Here is a 23526-nt window from a genome sequence, read left to right on the forward strand (position 1 = left end):
CAGCAATATCGACTGTGCGATCAATGTAATCTTGAAGAATTCATGGAGGCTGCTAAGATGCCAGGAAAACATATGTAAGGTAATGTAGGAATAGATCATTTATTGATTTGCTAAAGATCACATCTGGTTTGCATCTGTTCTGCAGTCATGATTATTGATGAACACTCTCTATATCATTGATATGGAGATATCAATGATATCCTGGATTTTTTGGATAATTTTCATCCCTGCCTTTTTTGACAGGAGAAAGATCAACATTGCCTGAACCCAAGTGATGTGATCATCTGTTGGTGGCTGCTGTATTTTATTTTAAGGATTATTGAAGAGCTTGTGTTCTTAAGAAAAACAGATCATTTTCATGGAGATATTCTGATAATTTGATGTCTAATACAGATCTTTCTAATTTAATGAACTACCTGTTAAACTGCTGAGACTTAAAACAAAGGCATGTTGTTCAAATCTAGGACCAGCCTCTGGAAATTACAACCCAGGTGGTGTTTTTGTTGTTTGTTCATTTTACAGTTATGTACATCTTGTTGATAGAACCTTAATGTCTTGTGTGTGTGTGTGCAGTACACCTTGTTTATACAGGACTATAATTTTGTACTGATTATTCTATGCAATATAGTGCTATAATTTCATGTTCTGTTATACATTACAGTACTACATGTAAGAGTTATACAGATGAAAGCAACATCATCGGGTTGGAGATTCCCCTCACCATTTCTTTGTTCTGTATGTTATAATCTACATACTATGCATAACTCCTCATTTAGCGACCAGCTCAATGAATGATGTAGTCTCAGTATGCTAACTCAGTCATTAAATGAATAGTGTTTGTATATTCAGAAATGCTTGGGATTTCCTAAGTGTTAAGGACCCCTCTCATTCAGTATTTCTCATTCACTATTTCTACATCCTAAATTCTTCAGGGACTATGTCAGAAAAAGTAAGAGAATTTTTTCTTTGTAGTTTTAATTTCCAATATTGTATTTACAACTAACTGTTTCTTCATTAATAAGACTTGGCCCTCAGATTTAAACTATTAATATGAGGTTTTTCCCCCAAATGGGAAAAAATGTTTGTCATGATATGAGCCAAGCACCTACTTGTTAAATATTTGTCTCTTTTTTTTGTAGATGGTTAATCCTGGTCAAGAAAAACCCACCCATATAGTATCGAATGTGAATGACAAGAATAATATGAAGCATTAGATGCTGCTTTGAATAGTCTTTGGGAAATCTGAAATTACATTTGGGACATCATGTCCTACAGCAGCTAAAGCCAAGACAAACATGTATATTCTTCCAAAGTAATGTTAGGAGTTACATCAACTGTACAGATCCTGACTTCTATACTGCATTGTAAAAACAGAGACTGACTCATGCAAAAAATTACACTCTCGGAACTTCATTGCTTTCTAAACACTTTTATAACTGGCAGTGATGATTCAAGAGTACAGTAAGCAGGCATCTCCGCCACAAGAGATGAGCAAGATCCAGAGTCATGCAGAAGTGGCCTTATTTTGAAGGGAGAAAAGAAAGCTGTCCTATTGGACGGTAAGCTGAGAACGACTCTGAGATACACACCAGGGCTGTGTTCCAGAGTTACAATGTAGACTTTAAGGAGCAGTGATTGCTCAAAATAAAACCTGAGAGTTTCTACTTCATGAAGAAAATAGGTTTTGCCTATTTTACTGGTGTATATCTCTAGATTATTTCTGTTCCTGAGTAGAAACTCAATATTTATTGGGTAATGGTATGTAAATGTGTCCTGCATACTCAGGGATGAAGACATTAGGGTAGACTGAAATAGTGCTGTGTGTATATATAATTCCCAAATATCCTAGGATAAACCAAGAATATATTTCATTAAACCTTATAACAGTTTTATGATACTCTTAAGAAAATGAATATTTTCAGTAGTGCACTATTTTTAGCTATTCACCTCTCACTGGCTTTTTAAATGATATTTTCCCTATTTATTAAAAAAAGTTACTTATCTACCAATTGAGGTATTTAAAACCAGACAGTATTCTCAATTTGTATTCGATTGTGAGAATAATATTCAGAACCTTTCACATCTAAATATAACACTGGACACACACAGATGAATGGCCTGAGAGAATGTTCCATCTAATTACTACTGCATGTGAATAGCTAAGAACTCATCAACTTATCATTACAGATTGAACCTGATGTCATAATAGATCTGATACTAAATAAAGGTGACCAAAATTATTACAGCTGGAAATTCTTTCTCAGTATTGCTATAACATGAATTGCTAATTTAATTTACATATAGTTTCTGTTTAAACATATTGATAAGTAATAGTTAGCTGTCAATTCTTTATTGATAGCCTAAAGTAAAATTCTTTGATTTATAGTTTGCATATGTTTTATTAATACATAAGCTAAAAAGTATAACCTCTCTTGATGTATATATTCTCTGTAGTATGCACATTACTATTTTATTCATATTTTCTATAATTTCTACAATATTATAAAAATGATTTTATAAGGTATTACTAGTAACCTGTTACACTGGAAAACAATAAAGAATTGGACTTTAGAAAATATTTTTCTAAGTTTAAGAATTTAAAATATTAAATGTGTTTTAGCATTTCTGACAAGGGACTTTAGGAGAGTAAAATAATTTTAACAAGTAGTAAAACCACTTATATGGCATTAGGACTTAAATATGCTGTGAAATTTTGTTTATTCTTTAATATATATGGTACCACTGGTATTGACAGACTTGAAACAAGTAATATTATTTTAAAATTATATATAGTTTAATGATTCCCAAATATAAAAATGAATTTTTAGAAAACATCACTGATTTTAAAAATAAAGGGCCGCCGGGCCTGGTGGCATATGCCTGTAATCCCAGCACCCGGGATGCTGAGGTAAGAGGATCATTGAGAGTTCAAGGCCAGCCTGGCTACAAAGCGAGCTCAAGGCCAGCCTGAACTGCATAGTGAGACTCTATTTCAAAAAGGCAAAAAAAAAAAAAAAGATAAAAAGATAAAGGGCATTTGTATGCTGGACACTAAATAACTTATAAAATTACTTTGGTTTATTCCTTTTTAGATAAAAATTATTAATTTTTTAAACTTGAAAGATGTCATCAATTCTGTTCATCATAACACATTTATTTGTTTAATGAAATGTAAGATAAAATTTCACCATCACTCTCATCCTACTCCTGAAATATTTCCTGGTGCCTTTATAGTAACATTTTCAAAGTAGTAGGTCTCTTTTGTCATAAGACACATGTGTATTTGTCCTGAATAAGAATTTCAAATAAGATATTTTTAATGAATAGAATTCTTTCTTGGACTTTCCAAACCCTAGCAACCTTGACTACATATGAGAATAAATTTTTAGACAATTACTGAAGCAAAGGCAGGGCTCATGTTATTTTTCACCTTTAATATTAATTCTTGTTTGATATTCTCCATGCATGGCCATGTACCCTTCCTCATTGACTAAATAGAACTTAATTAATAATTACCAATCATTATTTATATTTAGTTTTATAGACACCTATGTATCTAGACTTCTAATCAACATAAAGTGGTACTTTACATTATTTTTGCTTCTTGAAAATATTCAAAAATAAAAACAATGGATTGTGCTTTGTGAGACAAAGCTAACACACATGAGAAATTATTCTAGTGGAATTTTGTAGGTATGGTATGGTATGTTGAATCAGTTATTTAAAAAACACACCTTTGAAGGATCCTTTGAAACTAAAATTGTCTGGTCTTGAAACTACAGTTTAAAAATGACAGAATCTCATCTTTTTTTGTATTTTATTAAACATAGTTGGACTGAAACACTTTACCAAGATAGTACTTATAGTCACAAATCACTCATCTCTTCCTTCCTTATGAAATATGCATAAATATGTGTGTATATGTTTGTGTGTGGGGAGGTATGGGCAGAGAAAGAAAAACACAGAGTCAGGGAAGACAGTTTTATTTAACTGATTTAAGGAAATAAATCTGAACATAGTTTATTAAGCCATTCTCACATGCAGATATCTATCTATAATAAATAAAAGGGAAATTATTTTCCTATTATTTCACATTTAATGCTGCAATTGCAATGAGGAACGTGGCAAGGACTCCCAATTTCATTCCTGAAGCTAGTTACTCAACTAACGTCATCCTCATTTACATAAGCTATTGCAGGTGGACAGGCTTTGACAAAGCAGGGTCAGACCTGCAGGGCCTGGCACCAACAGATCTCACATGCTGCTTTTTTTTTTTTTTAATATACTCAGTGTCTTCAAAATTATTAATTCAAATCTTCCTATGCAGAATTTAGTTAACATTAGTTAAAAATCAATCATTGTGCATAGTGGTTCATAAGGAACAAATAAATAAAATTTATCCTCTACTGTCTCTCTATAAAAACTGAAATGTCATAGTCATTAGAGAGTATCCTATTTCTTTTGCTTTTACTCTTAGACTTGAGATTTTGCATGCTGATTTATTACATTTGTTTATTTTGTTGAGAATTTCAAATTTAAATTAAAAATCACAAAATCAGGGGCTGGGGATTTAGCTCAGTGGCAAAAGCACCTGCCTGGCAAGCACAAGGTCATGAGTTTGGTTCCTGGTACCGGAGAAAAACCAAAAAAAAAAAAAAAAAAAAAAAAAATCACAAAATCAGTATAATGAAAAAAATACTCCAATTATATTTTATTCTAATTATATCTATCATTCTGTCTGTATCTCGATGTTCATTTTTTATTCAAACATGTATATCATAGATATATATTTAGCCTCAAATTATTCAAAAAACTGTATCTTAAAATATATAACACAGTCACATTTACAAGTATTAAGCATTTTCATAAATGTTTATTTAGATTGACAAAGAAGAAAAGAAAATGTAAACTTCCAACCTTATGAGTGAAAGAAAGATCTTCCTACAGATGCTACATACATTCAATCAATGGTAAGGGTATGACAGACAGAATTTAAACAAATAACTGGAGCAACTCAGTAAACTGAATGAATTCTTGAAAGCCTCCAAATAAGAAGATTCATTCATGAAGAAAGGAACAGATAAGCTAGATAGTCATACATGTTTAAAACAATTTAAGTTTTAGTTCTAAACCTTACGAAAAAAATGATAATTTGTCATGTCAGCTTGAAATTTTTCACTGGAAAATTCCATAAAACTTTTCTATAAGAAAGAACCTTGCTACACATTCTATTCTAGATAATAGTAGAGGAATGAATATCTCACAACTCATTTTATAACATTATCTGAATTTCAAAATGATAGAAAAATGAGGATGAAAAGTAATTGCATACAAATATCCCTTGTGAGTACAGATGCAAATAATTTTCTATATAATACAAATATATAAAATTCACACATGTGAGAGGAATAATTCAACATAAGCAATGCAATTATTCTAGAAGTATAAGATTACTTCAGTATTTCAAAAATGATCAATATATTCTGCTGTACGTACAGACTGAAGATAAAAATACCTGACCATATCAATTGATGTAGAGAAAGTATTTGACATAATTTAACATCAACTCATCAAAACAGAACAAAAATTTGAATGAAACTCAATAAACTAGAAATAAAAGAGAATTCCTAGCCTGATAAAGGACATCTAAAATAATCCAATAGTTAACATCATACTTAATGATGAAGATTAATCTTCCTTCCTAAGATCAGCAAGGTAGACAGATATCTCCAATTTCCCTAAGACTTTTATCCCTTGGTGTACGCACCTCAAGTAGTCTGCTTTCTTTGAGTGTGGGTGAAACTAAGGAATACAAAGGCATAAATAACACTCTCATGATTATGCTACCAGTTAGTGAACTTTGAGATTGTTTTAAGAGAGGCCCTAGGAGAGTCTAACTTCATCAGGTGCTCTTTAAAAGAAGATTCTGGAATTTTTCCTGTGATCTTAAGGAAATTACTATGTTGTGACAGCGGGAGGCAGGAAGACCTGAGCACAGGCTCTAGGAGTGGAGAGCAGTCTCTAGCCAACATCCGGCAGAAGACACTTCGGTCCGCAGGTTCAAGGGGTAGAATTCTGCCGGTAACCACATGAGTTTGAAAGAACTGTCCTAGTCATACCCTAAGCAGAGAGCTCAGCTAAGTTATATCCAGACTTCTGACCCAGGAAAACTTTATGATAAAAAATTTTATGTTTTTGAAGTTCCCAAAATTGATATTTATATGGCAAGAGCAAACTTATACAATTGGTAATAAAACAAGGAATTTCATTACTTCTATTCAAGAAACATAAGTTTTACCTAAAGCAACAAGGCAAGAAAAATTTGCAAAAAAAGAAATTCTGATTGGAAAGAGGAGATAAGATTAATTGGTTTACACACAACATAGCTATAGTAGAAATTTCCAAATAATCTAACAAAACAAATTTGTAGAACTAATTAAACTAAGATTAATAATATTGCAGAGGAAAATACAAAAATCACTTTCCTTATGGGAAAAATAAAACATGGAAAACATAATTAGAATACAATAAAATGTTTGGTAACTTCTCCAAAATAAACTTTAAGAAAATATAAGGGCCATATGCTTGAATTTACAGAACATTGATGACATACATCAAAGGCTGAAATACATGAAAAAACAGAAATTGATCATGAACTAGAGGAATAAGTATTACAATGATAACTCCTCCTAAATTGTTAAATACATTTGGTTGCAGTTCCAAAAAAAAATCCCTGTAAGTTGAGTGTGATCTCAAGAGAATAAGACACTTTGTTATCTCCCCACAGAAACAGCTGAAACAGCAATTCACACAGAGAATAACCTTTACCAAAATCAGAGACCAATGGGCTGGAGATATAGGTCAGTGTCATAAGCAACCGCCTGGCAAGCACAAGGTCGTGAGTTTGATTTCCGGTACCAAAAAAAAAAAAAAAGAACAAAGAAGAAAACCAGAGACCAAGTAAAGATTACATCTCCTGTAGTTAGTATAATGATTAAAGGTGCAATAAAGAAGGTGCGAAAGAAATCGTTACCCACTATCAGTCATTTCTGCCTGAACTCTAAGCATCAGGAAGATACATATTTCTTGATTTAGAAGGGAAAAAACATTAATTAAAGGCCTAAGGCTTAGAACCTAGTACTTGGCCCACCATGCTGAAAACCAATACCCACCAGCACCCCACGACCACGGTACCTAGGTTAACTCCTACATGCAACCTCTGAATGTGCATTAGCCTGGCCGCCAATGGATTACCTCCAACACTCCTCTCCCAGTACTGAGTAGCAGTAGCAGAGCGCAGAGAAATACTCCACCATTGGAAAGTAAGATAGGAAATATCCACAGGATTGTACACTGAAGTTGAGGGCCAGACTCACCACGCTGAAACCCAACACCTAATAGATCTTAACAACTCCAGTCCCCAGGCCAGTAGAGCCTTTGGATCCACCTCAGTGCCAGGGAGAACACTGAGGTCCCAGTGAAATGGATTTGTGCTCTGTCCAGCACTACCTCTGGCTGGCTACAGTGATCTGGGGCCAAACCAGAGCACCAGCGTATAAGGCAGATCATAGCAGCACAGGCATTGGTCCTACTCCTGTGCTTCTCCGTTAGTGGGCTATGGCAAGCAGGTATGATCCAGACTGGTAGGCTACGCAGCTGTACTGTAAGCCTAGGCAGGACAACAGGGAGAAAACCAGTTTCTGAGTGGGGAAAGGAAAAAGGCAGGTGTAAGTCATTGTTTAGGAGCCCTGGGGCTAGTTGCTGCGTAGCTAATCTCGGTGTTGAAAAGAATCCCAGGGCATCTGAATACAGGCTGGTGACTGTAGACAAGACATGCAGGCCCACCTCAACCTCAAGCAGAGGGTTATAGAGACAGGCTACCCCTTGTTAGCACTGGCCCAGTACATTCTGAATGACACACAAACTGGCTTTGTGACAAACATGGTCTTCAGAAGTCTTTTATGCAGAAATAGCAGCAGTGATCACAGGCTTAGATAAAATAAACAACATGCGTGGAAATTCGGGAGGGACAGACACAGAGCCAGATTATGAAGACTGCAATAAATACCTAAACTTTCAAAGCACACATGCTACTACATGGCAATAAGCAGCAAGAATTTTCAGGGAACTATGCCCTCCTCTAACAGAGAAAATGTGGCACCAGAAACTGACAATAAAGCAATCAGATGTTGCAGGGGTGTTGGCCAGAGGTATTATGAGACAGATATGCAGAGGTAAAGGACTTTTGGAAGCACGTGCCCAAAACCTCCCAGAATGCATAGTTAGAAATTAAAAGATAGACTACAGGGCTACAAGTCCAAGTAGGATCAAGCACACCGCCTTAAGGAATGAATGCTCTGCGTTTGTGCCTCACTCTCTGATTGATCATTTAGACCAGTCCCAAGGTCGTCAATAAACAGACCTCTCTGTCCTTCCCCTGCCTCCTGCATGAGTTCCTGCCCAGATGCTCTTCATTTTTCTTTTATCCTTGTTTCCTGGTTCAATCAATAAAAAGCCATAGGGACTTCAGTTCAGGGCTGTCCTTAGCTGAGGAGTCTGGATTAGTGGCATAAAAATATCCTACATAGCCAAAGAAATCTTGAAACAAAAATGAAGCTATTTGAATTATATTATCTGACTTCAAATATACAACAAAGCAGTAGGAATCAAAACAGCATGGTTTCAACAATAGAACAAATACATAGAGCCAGACATAGCATCACATGCCTCTAGTCCAGGCATTCTGGGGAGATAAAGCAGGAGGATTCCAATTTTGAGTCCAGCTGGAGAAGCTTGGTGAGAACTTGTCTTGAGAATAAAAATTTAAAATAAAAGGGCTTGGGATGGAGTTCCTTGTCAAGTCCCTGAATTCAGTCTTCATAACCCCCGCAAACAAATGAATAAACATAATTCCCCCCAAACAAATGAATAAACAAAGGAACAGCAACATCAACCACAACAACAAAACACAGGTCAGTGGAATGGAATGGAAAACCTAGGATTAAACCCACACAGTTATAGACACTTGATCTTTAACAAAGATGGTGAGAATGTTACTCAGTAAATTGTGTATTCACATGCAGGAGAAACTAGATCCTATCTCTCACCATGTACAAAATTCAGTTGAAAATTGATTGATTCAAACTATATGTGTAAGACAAAATGACAAAAATACTAGAAGAACAATTGGGAAAATGCTTCAGCACAGTGGAATAGGCAAAGATCTTTAAGACAAGAGGCCCAAAGCATAACAACAGCAGCAAAAATAGACAAATGAGATGAATTCAAAGTTAAAAAAGCGAAAACAAAAAGTTGTTGTCACAGGAAAGGAAATGATAAAGAAACAATTTACAAAACAGAATAATACATTCTAAAGGCATATATCTGACAAAGGGTTAATATTCAGAACATTTAAGGAACTCAAACCTGTCAGTCTCAAAAGACAAAGAGAAAAGAAGAGAAGAAAAAGAGAAAGAAAAAAAATCTGACTGATATATGTTCAAAAAGCATGAATAGCTATTTCTCAAAAGAAGAACTGAAATGACCAAAAGATTGAAAAAAATGTTCAGTATCAATAATCAGAACAATGTGATATACTTTACCCTAATTAGACAGCTTTTATCAAAAAGGAGAAAGATATGAAACCCTTGGGTGGAAGTCCAGAGAAAGAAACCCTTACAGTTGGCAATTATGTAAATTACTACCGATTTATGGAAAACAATGTGGAATTCCTGAAAGCTTCTAAAATAGAAATATCATATGATCCAATGATCTTGCTAATGAGTATGCACCCAAAAGAAATGAGATCAGTACATTGAAGAAACAGGTACACTCTCATATTTATTTCAAAATTATTTCCCATAATCAAGAAATGGAAAAAATCTATGCATTTATCAGCTGATGAATAGAGTTTTAAATTTTGGTAATGTACACCAATGGATTATTATTCAGACATAAAAAAGAAAAAACTTGTTATTTGGGATAATATGGATTGATCTGGAGAACATTCATTACATTAAGTGAAATAAGCCAGAAAGAGAAAGCCAAGTATTACGTGTGTGATACAAAATCATGGGATATAAAATAGATGTTGAGATTAGAACAGCGGTTACCAGCGGCTGCTGAGAGTAGGAACAGAGAGAAATAAAAAGTTTGGTCCGTAGGCACTAAGCTACAGTTTAGTAAAGTAATAAATTTTGGTGCTCCATGGTAAGTAGGATGACTATAAACAATGGACATGTACTGCGTATTCCTAAAAATCGAGAATAGTTTGAATGTTTTCATCACAAAGAAATGACCAATGTTTGAGAAGATAGAGATGCTTACCCTGATTTAAATACTAAACAGTGTACACATGTCTCAAAACAGCATGTGGCCCCCAGTAAACATGGACAATTTTTGTGTTAATTCAAGATAAAATAAAATAAAACTTGGAAGCAATCAAGACGTCCTTTCATAGTTGAATATATCAAATACATATGAGGAACCACTGTTAGGAAAATGAGTGATCAAACCATGAAAAGGAAACACCAAGGGATATTAAGTGAAAACCCAACTGGAAATGCTACTGTGTGATCGCAAATATATGATGTTTTTTCAAAGTCACAACTATAGAAAGAGTGAAAAAAGCCCTGGCTACCTTGGCTTGGGACAAAGGAAAAAAGTGATGAAAAAGGAGAAGGATGCTAGCAGTGTATAAATAATTTTAGGACAGTGGAAGTACACTGTAATAGTGGATGGATGTCTTCATACATTTGTCCAAAAAAAAGGATGCAAAGCTTCAAGAGGAAGCCCTCCTTGCTGGTAATGATGTGTGTTGGTGTTAATTCATCATCTGTCACAAAGTTCTACTCTTGTGGGGGATGTCTGTAGTGGAGAGATCTACACATGTGTTGGAGTAAAAAGTATAGGGCGTGAGTGGATAGATAAAATGGGGGATTTTAAAATTAATTTTATTGGTACACTTTAAACATACATAATGATCACTTTCCATAGGGAATTTTTATCTGTATGTAATATACCTTGATTCTTTTTTTTCCCAATCCCCTGTCATCCTCCTACCCTTTTTTCCTTTCTTATTTATGAAAGCTTTGTTTCCATCTTTTTCTTTGTACTCTCTTTTTTTTTTCTTTTCCTTCCTTTCTCCCTTTTCCTCCCTTGTTCCTGTATTTATAGATGATGGAGTATTACTCGACCATAAAGAAAGGTAAACTTGAGGCATTGTGATTAAATAGATGCAACCTGACACCACAATATTAAGGAAAATAAGTCAGGCACAGATGCTTAAATATCACATGATTTGTCTTACTTGAGAAAAAAATATATATATATATATGAGAAAGAGAGAGTAGTGAGACAGCAAAATAGGAAGAAGGGAAATCTTTTTCAAGTGGATGGGAGTGCAAGAAGATGAGGAAGCAGGAAGGAGGGGAAAATGTGAAAGAAAAGAATTGAAGGGAAAAATGATGAAAATAGAGTTTTTTTCAAAGGGGGAATGGAACCAAGAATTGGAAGGTGCAAGGAGGGAGAGGAGGGATAATTTATGGGAAAAAAAAGGAAAGTCTAGAAGAAATTACTGTACCTCTTTTTCAATATTTCTCTGTACCTAAAACTCTTCTAAACAATAAAATCTTGAAAAAATTTTAAAAAGAAAATAAAATAAGCATATAAAGTACAAATAAATGTTTCCTGAATTTGCTTAACACCTTTCCTTCTTGTGAAACATTAAATGCAAGAGAAAAAGAGGAAACATTCAGAGGAGCTGTCACATATCTTTCATGGTGATATATTTAACTTAGTAATATTTTTGAATGATTAAATGCTTACTTTATGCTCTCTCCTTTCAGTGACTATTCAACTGTCTTAAGTCCAAAGTATTATTTACCATCATCATCATCCTCAACACATTTTTGCATGGTTATACAATTTCTAATTTTTTTTCTTTTCATTCATAGATAAGTTACAGAAAATGGTGAAAGCCATGGCAATGAGGAAAATTCTGTGATGGTATTCATCTGGGATTAAGAAATCTGACACTCAAAATTATTTCTCCTTCAAGTACAACGATGTTTAGTGGGAAGCAAAATCCTCACTTGTGTCTCATAATGCAGAATTCCAAGAAATTCTCTTAATATATGTCTACCTGTACTACATATTTTCCAAAAGCTTACAGCTTAATAATCCTACAAATATAAAGCAAGCAGATGTTAAAGATCTACTTAAATGATTTACAAGGAAACCAGCAACTTGATACAGCAAGTCCAAGGTAAATCGAAAATGAAGTACAAGTATTTATGGCAAAAAGAAAGGATAATTTAGTTAGACTGCTAATTTGAACATAAAATTGGTTAATGTTCTATAGGACATTTAAAGTGTATTTTTTTTGGTATTGTTTAAAACTTTATCACATAGGATTTATTTGTAAAGCTCAGAGAGAATAACTATTTCTTTACTACAAAACAGATTGTTTACATTATTATTCATCATTTATGATTTGCCACATTACTTCAGAGCTTGGAAATCAAAGTCTGTACACTTAGAGACATGAAGTACTACTGCAGTGGTGAAGTTCTCAAAGAGAAAGTCCTAAAAGAGAAAGCCATGATCTCTTTCTTATTTCTAATTTTCAGAGGTACTTAATTACTATATAGTTAAAAGTTAAGAACTGAAGAGGTTTATTGTGACTGTAGATCTATTTTTAAATGACACTAACGATTATGAATACACAATGTATTTATATCAAGTATGAAACTGCTTCATGGCTCCCTGAGTCAAAAAATGTCACTTTTCTTGAGCTTTAATCAAATTAACTTTGGAACAAACTTTGCCTATTAGGTAGTTGGCAAAAATCATTTTTGCCAGAACTTTGTTTCTATTTCACATGGTCTATCAAAAAAATGTGTGTTCCAGAACTTGGGAGGCTGAGACAGGAGGATCACCACACGTTCAAGGCTAGCCTGGGCTACATGGTGAGTTCAAAGCTAGTCTGAACTATATGGCGAGACCTTGTCTCAAAATAACAAAAAACAATACAAACAAAAACCTTTGTGTTCAGTCTCTCTTACCATCCATAACTATTTTGTTGAGGTTTCTAGTATCTAGTTTCTAACACATGGGTTTATATCTGGGAGCTTGATCGCTTGTTTGTTGTTTGGGTTTTTGCCTTTGGAAATATCTTACTTGTACAGCCATCCCCTTTAGGAGCAGTGTTATTTCCCTCCTGCTTATTTGAGATAACTGTGGCTCTATTTCCTGCAAATAAAAACCAAAACAAAATAAACCAAACAAATTCTAGACTAAGACCTTTGAGGATGTTTTCCTCCTGTACTTTGTTTAGTCCCAGGTGCATATGTGTTTAAAGATTTATTTGGGTGATATGAAAAGCGTTAGAAATAGTATCAGTTGCAGGTACACTGCAAAATTTAATTTAAACTTCCAAATTCTACTTTTCAAAAGCTACTACCTAATCCCTGGAAAGATCCAAGCAATTTACTCCTATATCTCTGTAAAGGTTACAAAATTAAAGGAATGGAACTAGGATTCATTACACTATTATCTCTTTTTTATTTCCTACCTTCTAAGCAAATTCTCAGAGGTAGACACGTGGGGGTTAGGGGACAGAGTACTGAGACAATGGAGTAGTAAAGAATACTTTAGAAATTTGATTTAGGACAGGAAAGTGTGGCGGAATAGGATATATTTGTTGGTTTTCAGTACTTCCATGTGGGTCAGCATACCGTAAGTACTACCATAAGTCAACAATGAACCTAACCATTGAATTTGATGTGGTTCTCCTCCAACTCAGTTTGCGAACAGAACTATGGAGTCAAGTTCATGAACCCAGGCACCAATAGTTTCACACATTAGAAATTAGCAGAATTTCAAAACTGAGACTTTTCTCAGTTACATATAATAAAAATACTAATTTTGATTAATCTTTCCAGATTAATGACTGAGTTACTTTTAATTTATCTATAGGTTATGGTATTGTGGAGTCATTGTGATATGAATCAGATTATCAGACCAAATAGAACCGAAAAATAGAGAGGCAAAATATTTGATAGAGATGAAGTAGGGAGGGCCTGGCATATAGCTCAGTGGTACAAGCACATGCTCCGCAAGGTCTTGAGTTCGATCCCTGGTACCAAAAAACAGCAACAACAACAACAACAAAGAAATGGAGTAAGGAGTAAATGTTGTGCATTTTTCTGGATTTTGAGATGTCTTTCAGCTTTAAAAAAAAAAAAAAACTTTAATGTGGGATACTATCTTTCATATGTGAAGTAAAAGTTTGCTTTCATACTTCATTGTTAATTCATAATTTTGCACTCTACTTTTAGAAGTTCCTAAAATTAACTTTTAGGGCTTAGAAAATCTGAATCGATTTTCCATACCTTCCAACTGCCTTTAGCAACCCATCGTTACTGATCTTTGCTGCTGCATAAGAATAGCACTACAAACTGAGCAGTTTAAAGCAATCCACGTTAATTATTTTACCACTTTTGCATGCGAAGGGTCCTCCTACTTCTTTGTTGGGTGTTCTGCTTAAGGATCTCATAAAGCAACAGGGAGGCAGCTAGGACTCCCGTTTCATGGAAAGCTTGGCTGAGAAATAACCTACATCTGAGCTCAGGTGCTTCTCGGCAGCAGCCAGTTTCTTGGGAGCTGCTGCACTGAGAGACCCAGTTCCTTACCGGCTGCTGGCTGTTAATCACCCTCGCTTCTCATCACGTGGGCTGTACCAGCATGTCAAGAACTTACTCCTTAGCCGGGAGGAGGAGTGCCTCCCAGCAAGGGGTGTTGCAACTTTGTGTACCGTTGCTACATCCCATTCTCTTAGCCTGGGTTTCTTGGTTAAAAGCAAGCACATCCCAAGCCCCACCTGCTCTCAGAAAGAAGGAATTGCATAAGGAGTGAGAGACTACGAGAACATTCGGGATCTTTGGGACGCATTTCAGATTCAGTCTATTGAACTGCCTTCAATATAATCGATTATATGGGCAAATGCAACAATAATACTTTTTGAGGTCAATTTCTTTTTCCAATAGATATTTCTCAAAAAAAAAAATACCCCTATGTTCTGTTAAATTCTTTCTTTCCTTAACTCTAGTCCTTCTTGTTTGGTGTTCTTTTTTCAATTTATATTTTTCCTTTCAAAGAAGCATATTCCCCAATGGCTGTGATATCCAATTTTTGTGATTTTACAGAAATAACCATGCTTTTATTTTACTGTTACATTTGACATATAACTAGGTCTGCATGGAATATTACTGAAAAATGATTCTCTGAAATGATTGGTGGCCTTGCTCCATTAGGTTGTGATTTCTAATATTAACTTCCAGTGTCAGATAAAATACAAAAAAAATTTACACATTACAGCAGTGTCACATGTGTTAAAAATCTTTAAGATATCTGCATCCTTTTTGCTCTGTAGGAATTTTTCCTGAGAAAATAGTCAGAAATTTAGCTTAATAAGAATATTCAAATTGGTTTTACTTTATTAGTCAAACTTTGGAAATAGCTGTTCTTCTGTGAAAGGGAAGATTGATATAACAGCTAATCAAATAATTAATTGTATAAGCACATCCACATCCACAAGCAATCACTAATTCTTATATTTTCAGGAAGAAATTCTTTGAAAAAGCAGAAGTTGATAATGTACATACAAAAATCTATCTTATGTTTAAATATTCACTGAAAATGTCCAGAGGAAATCATCAAATGCCAACAGTGATTTGTTATCACTGGGTAGTTGATTATGCATAAAATTTACTTCCTTAGTTTTAGTTTATAAACTGCACAGAGCTCACTGAAAGGGAAAAAACCATAAGCAGTGATTACAGTGACTATCCATTGAGGACTGATTAAATGCTGCACTTTTCTCACATGGTAGTAGCTTTCTATGGGGGAGGCATTTTGTTTCCTGTCTCATTAGTGAATATTTAATGTCCACCGGCATTTCTGAGTGTTGTACCTGGAGGGAGGCTAGAAGCACTTGGTGGGTAGAAGCCGAGGATGCTGCTAAACTTCTTGCAGTGCACACAGAAAGATCACCCTCCTCCCCTTCCCTGGAAATTATTATCCACTCTAGATGTCAATAGCATCTCAGCTGAAGAGCCTGGTCTAGAGATGTGAAGGAGGGTGAATAAAGGTCTCATTCAGGTAATGCCACATGGGACAGATTTAGATTTCAATCAACCTTTCATTAAACAAAAGTTCTCTCCATAAGCCTAGTCTGCCATTTAGACCACAGCATCTAGTCAGGACTGTGGTTGTACGTTGTCCGTTCCCTCCCGATCCAGGACATAGTGCCCACTGGAACCAAAAAGCTAGAGTACTGGACAGCTTAGCACAGGGCAAAGCCTCAAAAGGAAATAGTGGCCACACTGCAAACCTTTTTCTAAATTTTTTTTTTTAAACAGTGTGCTTTTTTGGAGGGCGGTGGGTTTCTGGTACAGGGAATCGAACTCACGACCTTGTGCTTGCCAGGCAGGCGCAGTGCTGCTGAGCGAAGTCCCCAGCCCCTTCCTTTTTTTTTTTTTATTTTAAAGATAAAAAAACGAAAACATACTGACAAACACACATGAGTTTACAAAATAACGCAAAAACAATACAAGCAATACAGAATTTCAGACAAGGTGATAGGAAATTAACAATTGTTGTATTACATATTGATAGCTTCAAATAGCTTATGTAGATAAACAAATATAGGCATGTAAGATTGATCAAACAATTAAACATCAACTGGTCCTTTTAATAAAGCAATAGAAATCAGTAGTACAACGATCTTAGCTCTCCTGAGTATACACACTTACATATTTTCCAATCCTTTTTTTTTTCCTTCATCCTAGTTGTTCCTTCCTTTTGAGCAGTTTCCTTCTTTTTCACAATATCTATTGTACCTCCTAATTTTATTCACTCTTTCAAGTTCTTACACTAGTGAGACAATATAGTGTCTACATATGTGGGTCTGATTTATTTCATTTATGAGTATGGTCTTTAGTTATGTCCATTTACCAATAAATGCTTCAACTTTATCTTTCTTTATAGCTGAGTAACATTCCATTATATTAAAATACCACAACTTTTTTATTCAGTCCTCAGCTGATGGACATTTGGTTTGCTTCCACAATTTAACTATTACAAATTGCTCTGCTATAAACACTGGTGCACATATATTGCTGTGATATGATGTTTTCAGTTCTTCTGGAAAAATATCCAAAGGGGAAAAAGCTGCAAATCTTGACAATAGAAATTTTAAGAAAGTAATTGGGAGAAAGTAAAATAAAACAAACTACTGGCTATCATGTAATAATTTATATATATTACACCCGAGTACATGAGACTTTATAATCCCACTCTTTTAGAATAATATTTGTTATTAGGTAACATTATTAAAAGTTAAAATCATGCACTATTAACAACAAAATATCTCAAAATGAAGGCATGTGCCTCATAAAGTTCCTAGATGATAGTAAATGCTCACTAATATTTGTCAAATGACAAAAATTGACGGAGAGAATAAAGAAGATAACAAGAGAGAAAAAGACTGAAAATTTGAAACAGAGCATAGAAGCAATCAGCCTAAAAGTGCACAAATCAACTCTATGGTGAGCGGTACAAGGCAGCTCTAAACTATGATGCATTGTCTTTTGCTGTTTTTTGAGCTTCTCTGTTGATTAGGACTTTGGAATCTATTTTTAAAAATGACAAATTCATATATCTTGTCTTCACCCATAATCCAACTCTTCCTCACCATTTTTAAAGATAGAACTAAAATAAGAAACTTTCCAATATAAAGAGCCAGAAGACTCAGTCTTGATATAATATTTTTTGTTAAAATGTGTTCATTTAACTTAAATGATTTTTTAAATTTAGAAGTACTACAGAGTATATTTTTATTTTAAGGCTTAACCACCAAAGAAATTGTTTCAAATATTTAATTTGACAGGGATCCTTACCAGTTGAAAATATTTGTCATGTAAACTAGTAGTGACTCAAAAAGCTTATTCCATGAGAGAAAGAAATTAATTGTCTTCCACACCATTTGGAATTTAATAAGGACTAAAATTTTACTAGATTATTATGTACTTTCAGTAGATTATCATTGTCTCAATCATATATAAGATAGTACTTCTCTTTTAATAGTACACATGAATATTATTTTATTTTTTGTTTGTTTGTTTTGTTTTGTTTTTTTCCGGTACTGGGAATCGAACTCACGATGTCGTGCTTGCCAGGCAGGCACTGTGCCGCTGAGCTAAATCCCCAGCCCCTCATTTTATTTTTAACACAATATTTCAGAAAACACAACAAGCGATAAAATAGATTATAAACATTGGGTAGTTTTTATAACTTTGCAATAATTAACATCGATTTTTCTTTGTTGTTTTTGTCTTCAAAAAGCAAACATCTTACATTATAGAATAAAAAGAATTCCTAATATATAGGCTTTTATAGTAAAATTCTAGCCTTATATAGTTGTCTAAAGATATATAAAAATAGAGATAGAAACAGAAACAGGAATGGAGGTACAGAGATAGATGCACTGTATCTAAAATAACACATGTTCTACAAACAGATTTTAAAAAAATTTAATGTGCAACTTTACCAACAAATGTGAAAAAAAAAAGGCATAAAACTGTAAGTTTGTTCAATAAGTCCATTGGACCGCTTTCTCTTTGGCATACTTGTGCCTCTGCACTGAAGAACTATGTCTCATCTTTTTCCTTGTCCTTGATTGGTCAGTGACTGGCTCTGAGCGAATTTCACCTCATGGCCAACTCCTATGTCTTCATTACTGTTCACTTCAGACTTCATACAAAATCAGACCTACTGTGCAATCTACTGCATTATTGTCCTTGATCCCTTCTTAGTGATCGCTAGCAAGTTAAGAAGTAAAGCAAAACCAGTGATTATATTTATAGGGGTAAGACTTTACTTAATACTAATGCTAGTACTAGGTGAATCTTCCCTAGGTCACCTGTGGTTTTATCACGACTTCACAGCCCCTAAGTTTTATTTATGTCCATCATCTGGCACTAGTCATGTCTCACTTTGTTCTAGGATTTGTGTCTCATGCCCCCTTATCATATCTGGATGATAATATCTAAAGTATTCTATCTAACTGTTCATGTCAATTTTACCTCAACAAAGTAAAAAAATTTTTAATTGCAATCTAGATTAGTCCAGTTTGTACCCAGAGAAATATTAATCTAAATAAACTCTAAAGTGCACTATGAAGGATTAAGGCTTACCTCTTTGCATATGTATTTTAGAGATGATCAAATGACCATGTGAATTGTGAATGTTTATGACTAGATAAATTCAATATTCTCTTTTCTGCTGTATCTTTCTATTTATACATTATTATGCCAACATCACATTGTGTTTATAGCAAAACCTCGTAGGTTTTTTTGCCTCCTAACTTCATTTAAATTTTGAAAAATTCTTTTAGCTCATTTATCTACTATGCTTTCCATTTGAAGTTTTTGAATTAAAATCTAAATTCCTAAAAATGACCTGGAATTTGATTAGGCTTGTGCTGTTTGAGCAGAAAAGTTCGAATAATGCCTTTATCCCTGAGAAATGCCTTTAGTGTTATAAATTTAAAAACTACCCAATTAGAGAGCACCAGGGACTATCCAATTAGAGAAAGATGGGAAACTGCGGGCTTTTAATTAACTGGAAAAGGAATGAAGACACTTCTCTTTGTAAGAATTAAGGTAGAGTACAAATTATAATCAAGCAAAGATTTTATTTAGGAAATGTTAACTTTCTTTTTTTTTTTCCAGTACCGGGAATCGAACCCCCGACCTTGCACTTGCCAGGCAGGCACTGTGCTGCTGAGTTAAACCCCTTGCCTCGGAAATGTTAACTTTCAAACAGGTAAAAGAGTTATAAATTTTTCGCAGATACCCTTTCTGTTACAGAATCACTGTTATGAAGAATCATAAAGCCTCAAAATACCATTGACAAGTGGATAGGCAAATTCTTAAAATACTGTCAGAAGAAAGCTATGCTGATGATACAAGCAAATTCTACACTAAATATAAATACTTTTAGCTTTTTGTTTAGCATAAACATTGTTTAATAACTTTTAAATTTTTATCCTCTTTTTCAAGTAATGACAATACCTACAAAAAAAGAGGAAGTGCTTTGCTTTTGCTATGCTTTTGCAAACATGGCTATGTTTTTAAAATAATAGGATAATTATGAAAATGGCAGTGCTATTCTTTTAAAATACTTAAGAATCTTTTGGGAAATCATAATTACATTGTTTCATAGCTATGGACTATGGCAATGACTCCACTGGGATCCAAGAACTGTATTTTATACTTCTTAAAGATAGAAAATGTTGAAGTACTAGTTCCAATAACGTTAGACTAATATCATGACATATTTTAATAATCAAATAAAATGTCAGGGCCAGTGGTATATTGTGCTAGTGGGAGAAGAGTTAGTGCTTATAATTCACTATATCGAGCATAAAAATATAATTAGATATGAGGAATACATTCTAGCATTCTACATCATAGTAGGGTGATTATAATTCACAATTTATTATATATTTTATGAAAAACTAGAAGAGTTTGAAGGCTTCAAATATAAAGAGATGGAAATGCTAATTTTTTTGCTTTGAACATTATACATTGTGTACACATGTACTGAATGTTCTCTATAAATATGTACAAATATTATGTACCAATTAAAAATAAAAAAGGTAAAATGTGCATTGAAAGATATGTACAAGAACATCCATAGCAACATTGTTCATAATAAAACCAAATTGAAAATAACTCATTTATCAAGAATAGGATGATCAGTGGCACAGCACCAGCCTGGCAAGTGTGAGGTCCTGAGTTTGAGTCCTAGTAACCCCCCAAAGATGAACAGAATGGTAAATTAATTGTATTACTTGTATTGAGAGTCCTGGCAACATCTTAATTTCTACAATCAAACTGCAGATTACTATTATATCATGAAATAGTCAAACCATCTTTCATCTTAAAAGTTTGTTTATGATATATCTATATCTATATATATAGTGTATTGCTAAGTTATCATCACAGAATATGGGTTATATCTGTGCTAGTATTAGAGGTCTACATCATTCCTTTTTTGTGTATTTTTAGGCAGATGGTAGGATACTGGCTCATTTGAACTTATTATCTTATAATGTAAAGTAATAATGCCCTCGAGAGTTACTGGGCCATGAAAGGCTATTTTCTTCTGTATCTAATGATTCCAGGCTGTCTTCCAGCTAGTCATGAATTGGACTATTGCTTCCTTCCCTTCTCAGCACAACCATATTGATGAGTCTTAATGCTTTCTCTCATGGTTTATAATGTTCTTTCTTTTGAGTTCCACTAAGGACTTAAGGTTGCAGGAACCAAAGCAGAAGCAAACCTGGAATGAATTTAAAGTACCTGTCAACTTAATTGTCAATGGCTATGTTCTTCATCACCAAAAAGAAATCCCTGTTTATTTTTCCTTAAACACATACTTAGTTTGGGTTGTAAGGTAAATATCTTTTACTGCTGTTGCTCGCTTCCCTTTATGTAGTCCTGTTACAATCTACGTTTGAAACTCTGTGGATTATGGTAACTAAAAAAATACTCCCTATCTTTTCCCATGGATGGTTTCATTTATTCAGAAGGTACAGCTGTGGGAACTGAATTGTATCACAGGAATTTAAATTGTTATTTTGAAACATGTCTCTTTTGTGTTCAATATCACTTTGCTTAGTGTCACAGTATGTTGATTTCCACCAAACACAGGAGCATTCAAAGCAGAGTTTCAAGTCAAGATTTGAAAGACTCCACAGGATCAGAAATAATACCATGTGAGTGGGTAAAATGATAAAAGCAAAGGGCATCAGGATGAAAATAACATTAGTTTCACATTTTTTCTAGCCTGCAGGCATTTAGGGAAAGTTAACTGATCTAAAAGAAATAAAAAATAAAACCCTTCTTGGAATATAAATAACTACATAGGGAGCTGCAAGTGAATAAAGCAAAACTAAAACAAACAAAAAAGAGCTAAAAAATATTTTCTTCTTGTAGCATATTATAGTATAGGATGAGAGGGAAACCGATTTTTTTGAGACAGGGTCTTGCTATGTAGTTCAGCCTGAACTTGAGCCCACTATGTAGCCCAGACTGGCCTTGAACTCATGGCAATCGTCCTGCCTCAGCCTCCCAAATGCTAGGATTACAGGCATGTGCCACCACACTTGGCTTTATATTATTATTTTTGGAGAGAGTGGGCTCCTCATGATCCACCCCTACTAAGCTATATGAGGCTTGAGATTTCAAATGACTTTCATAATTCTACCTTTATATACCTAGAAAATGACTTGCATGTAGTAGGTACAGAATAAATATACTTTAATAAATGAATTAATAACCTATCAGATAATAAAGCAATTTATCTTGTGATGAGACTGAACATAATTCTGATGTGCTGTATCTCTTAAAAGAGCTTTCTGGTTGCATGAACCGAAATCAAACCCAACTTCATGAATCATTTTTTAAGCATCTCTAGTCTTCTGAATTTTAGGCTTATGCTCTTGGGCAAGTACTTGGTCTTATTTCCATCTTCAGTATATCTGCAAAATTTTGTTACTAGGAGTACCAATGGAATTCTGGGTAAATATTAGTTACTATAAAACACCCTGAAAAGTGCTTGTCTCATCCTGTCATTAATGAATATAAACTGTAATTTATTTCATGCTACATATGAATTAGAATCATTAGAATTAAATAACTTACGAGCAAGTCCTAAATAGGAATTTGGCCATGAATATTAAAAATATTTGCATCTATATATTTCTGTTTATTTATGAAGTAAGTACAATAGTAAGTTGTTTTTATTTTTAAAAATATTCACCAGTGCTTATCACTGTAAGTTGAAATTGATGACTGCAGTTAGAATGAGTTTCAAAACTGTAAACATTTGCTTAAGACTAGCAAATGATTGCCTCCACGAAATGTTTTTAAACCCCCAAGACATGTACAGGTTGTTTCTCACCCTACAGCATATGTTCAAAGGGGAGGTTCAGACAGATCTCCACAAACTGCTAGTGTCACCCAGATGTTTGCTTTGGTGTGCAGCTGGGACAGCCTGCAGGAAGGGTTGTTTACTTGTCAGTCACATAAGGGTGTCATGTTGACTACCAGCAGCCTTGTGAAACCACAATTTAACATACACGTATTTAGCTGCAAAGTAAATGTATTACTATTTATATGAATGTGAAATAGTCATACATGATGGATATTTTAAATTCATTTTGATATTTTCTTCCAGTGTCTCATGATTTCCATCAAGGACATCATTTTGAAGACTGCTCAATTATGGGTTCATTCATTTAAAATGTTATTTAGTTAACAGAGGTGTAGATTCCTTGTTATGGTTGACATATTTTTTTTAATTTATTTTAAAGATAAAAGGAGGGAAACATTAACAGACATACAACATTTTACAACATATCACAAGCACAATACAGACAATACAGAGTTACAAACA

Source organism: Chinchilla lanigera, unplaced genomic scaffold (assembly GCF_000276665.1).
Source record: "Chinchilla lanigera isolate Chin_1 unplaced genomic scaffold, ChiLan1.0 scaffold00004, whole genome shotgun sequence".
Classification (NCBI taxonomy): Eukaryota; Metazoa; Chordata; class Mammalia; order Rodentia; family Chinchillidae; genus Chinchilla; species Chinchilla lanigera.